The sequence below is a fragment of the Urocitellus parryii genome, chromosome 4 (assembly GCF_045843805.1).
Source record: "Urocitellus parryii isolate mUroPar1 chromosome 4, mUroPar1.hap1, whole genome shotgun sequence".
Taxonomy (NCBI): Eukaryota; Metazoa; Chordata; class Mammalia; order Rodentia; family Sciuridae; genus Urocitellus; species Urocitellus parryii.
Window position 1 is genome coordinate 81,447,764 of NC_135534.1, and position 4,092 is coordinate 81,451,855.

Sequence of the window (4,092 nt, forward strand, 5' to 3'; positions counted from 1 at the left end):
AAACTTACAGGCTTGAAGGAATATCAGCCTCCAAGAGCAGTTGGTGTATCCTTCGTTTCACAAATATAAGGGGAAAAGACCAAGCGATAATTTTCATCTACCTGCCAATATCAAGAATTTCTCTAGATCTCATTTCATGAAAGTCATGAGATTTCTCTCAAAAGAGAAAATCAGATATTCCAAAAAGAAATATTCATTATCCTACCCCTGAATCAGAAATAAGAATAGTTTCATCACATGGAGATTCAGAATTTGGGACTTTCAGAAACAAGTAAAATTTCCTAAAATTTCTAATTTTTGTTTATCTTTCAGAACTGTGCCATTGAGGCTTGAATCAAATTCTGAAATGCTGGCTCTTTTTGATTTTCTTCTGTAGCTCTGTGATCAGTGTTATCAGTATGACTGTCAACCTTCTCATCCTCTTCATTCAAGGTTCCTCAAGTCAGAATCAAGTGAGAGGGATTCACCACAGGGGATGCAGTCTTTGGCAATCCTTGAGTCCAAAACTACAGAGCCCATCTCTTTCTGAAGATAGTCCAGTGTTCTTTATTCTGTTCTCTCTGTGCACTGGACATTGATTTCTTCAGATCTTTATAATAAGAATGATACTCCCTTTCACATTCTTTTTCAGCACTGATGACTTCTACATAGAGCCCACAATAGCAGAGAATTCACCACCCTGAGTGAGCTGTAAAATTCATCTAACACCTGGCCTATTTAGCAAGTCTGTTTACTGACATATGTAGTTTCTTGATTCAAGCCATCTTGGGAAGACTCAAAATTCTGCATCCATTCCACTGTGAAGCTATGATCAATGATGTCAGTGTTGTTCACGACCAAAATGAAAGGCAGTTTGGTTTTATACAAGGTGCTACAGGCATAGAGTGCATTAGAGATAAGGGGCACTGGGTTAGTACATTTTAAGATGTCCATTATATAAATGACTACTGTTGGAAATGAGGATGCCAAGACCTCAGTGATGATTGTCCCAGAAACTGAGGAGGTGAATTTTTCAATCTGTCCAGATGTATCAAGCAAGATGCATTCTGGGCCTTTTGAATAAATTTTATTTCTTTATAAAATCTGGTAGCAAAGAGATTGAGAGAAGTTGCTATGTCACCACTGAACCCAAGATCACATTGTTTCATGACTTCTTTATACTTCACTGTGTCATGAATATTTGTATTGGCAGGGAAGGGGACTTCATGAACGGCTGGGTCCAAATTAATCACATATGGTTGAAAGCCTTGGCAATGCAGATGTCCTGTGAGCTTTTGTATAAAGGTGTTTTTTCTGGATCCCGCCATACCCAATGCCAATAGAAACACAGAGGACCAAAGGGACCCCAAATCCTGAGGCTCAGCTGCATCCACCATAGACCTACCAACCACACCATCAAGAAGTGTGAGTTTTAGTTTTACTTTATTCATATTAAAAGCAAAGGTCAACTTTTATCTAGATCAAATTCTTGAAAACTAGTTAATCACTTTATTTGTAAGAATGAAGCAAATAATCAATTAAATAATAAGCAATGTAGGAAATTAAAATAATATTTCTTTAATGTTATACTTTATGTCTGCTTTAAAAAAACTAAGTTAGCACTTATAAATGAATTACATTTTACCTATTATCTTCCTCACTGAAATATCTGCAGCATCTTTAAAAATCAAGAAAATGATTAAATAAGAATGTTATTTTAATGACTTGATTATAGATATTACATTCAGACAATAAGAAATACATGCATTCCTACATATGCGAACCTATTTAAAACATCGTTATGTAATTATCACACATTTTATCTGAGAATTAAATACTCCATTTATCCACTGGCCATCTTCTCTGAGTTTTAATTCCTTTTCCTCTGCTAAAATGTTATTCATCTCTGGGACTTCATTACCTACTCTTGTCACATTGCACATTGATCTTCATTGGATATTCAACTTTAATATTATTTATCGCCTTTTGAGCATCATCAAGCATTAGCAACAATATAAGCCAAAACGACATACATATCATTGAGGTTTTATTTTTTTAAAAAGCCATATTAATATTAAGGACACATGCAAAAGAAGCTGAAATATTATTGGAAATTTTGTATTCATTGTGTTTGTCATAATTATACAGAAATTTTTATGCTACTGTGATTAGGATTTTAATCTATGTTCCAAACCGTACCAGAAGCCTATTTAAGGCATGGTCTCCTTTTGTAAATTCATGTTAAGGAGTTAGCACCCAGCATGGTACAGTAATTTATAATAATGTTCTTTATAATATATTGAGGATATTGAAGTTAGCTTAAATAATAATAATTTGCCTTTCAACCTAATTAATATTAAAGCAAATCTCATAAAGCCAGTTTGGAACATTATATTTCGTATGCATTTGAATTAAGTCATCTTTAAATTCTAATTCTAAGCAAACAAACTCCCCCCGCCCCCCCCCAAAAAAAACTCTGTTTCTATCAATTGCATATTTTCATTAGGATTGCATGAATTGATTTAATTTTTTTGCCTATACAGGGAGTTAAAATGTTGAATGTTTAAAAGTTTATTAAAATTAATTTGGCACAAACTCAACCAAGTAGCCATTTCTTAATTCTTACCCTGTTCCACCTTCTTCTTTTGCTGTTGTTAATAGAACTAAATTACAACGTTTTTCATAATAAATGTGTAAATTAAAAAAATAATCAGAATCATGTTGTAACTATTGATTATCGTTTCCTGAAGTATATAACTAAATTCAGTATTCATCAAGAGTAGATTCAAGGCTGGGGATATAGCTCAATTGGTAGAGTTCTTGCCCTGCATGCACAAGACCCTGGATTCAATCCCCAGCAGCACAAAGAGAGAGAGAGAGAGAGAGAGAGAGAGAGAGAGAGAGAGAGAGAGAGGAAAGGAGAGTAAGTAGATTCAAAGACTCAAATCATTATATAATTATCAAGAGTCTATGAGGGACAAATCACTTTAACCTGTTTTGGAAGAAAAAATAATGAGAAAATCAAGAGCCTTAATCTCTAGAAATCTATCGTCTAATAAATTGTTCTTTTATTAATGACTATAATCACCTTACTGTGCAATAGAACACCAGAACTAAAATAGGTAGAAGATAGGGGTTTGAAAGTTTTGCCACAAAGAAACATTAAATGTTTGAGATGATGGTAATGCTAATAACCCTGCTTTGATTATTATATAATCTTTAAATATATCAAAACATTAAATTGTACCTTTTGCAATCACACAATTATATATTTGTACAATTATGTCAATTAAAAACAATGAAAAACAAGAAAAGCAAGCAAAAAATAAAATAAAACCCTAAACTTAGACACAAATACAAATAAACACATGCTATTGTCAATGAGTAAACTTGAAGATCTACCCATTATTCTACAAATAGAGGGTATTTGTATTATTCTACAAATGTGATGGGGAAATGTTTTGTCTAACTCTTCACTTTCCGCATTTTCTTTGTTTCTACACTCTATTTCACTGAGCATGCTATTTAAAAAAAAAATGTGCTAACCTGTAAGAGTTTTTTGTGCAAGTTAAGCAGCAGCTTTATTGAAATACGTGCAACTTTCATTAAAGTTTTTAGAATACTCTTTTACTTCAGAAAATGTGTTGATTATACAGCATTAAGAACAAATTTGTTGAAGTAATTGACATTTATTCTGTTTCACAACAATTGTGCTCATGAAAATTTTGTTCCTTAGATGATTTTTCTTTTGCTTCCTTTTGTGATGGAACTCTGGAAAACAAAAGTTTTTTTCTTTAATTTCTCCATATATCATCACAACATATTTCTCAACCTCACTTCCAATTGTGAATTTTAGCAATCAAGAACAAGAGAAATCAATCAGCCCACACGTTTTCAGTCTTTTACAATTAAAAACTACTTTCAATAGTTAGGAGTCCCTGCCTCATCTGTCAGATGATCTGCTAGTTGTCTCACGTCAAGCCCAGAAAAAGATGCACCTGCTTTAAATCCTTCTTTCACATTGCACCTATCCCTTGGCAGCAACATTGAACTGATTTTGCTTCTTCTTAAACCTTTGTGCATGCTATTTTTCTCTCCTCATCACTCTGCTTT

At 33.2% G+C, this 4,092-nt stretch overlaps 1 pseudogene; it reads right to left on the bottom strand.

The window, feature by feature from the left end:
• Positions 1–308: 308 nt before the first annotated feature.
• Positions 309–1,316, bottom strand: LOC144254661 (GPN-loop GTPase 1 pseudogene; annotated as a pseudogene).
• Between the last annotated feature and the right edge of the window lie 2,776 nt (positions 1,317–4,092).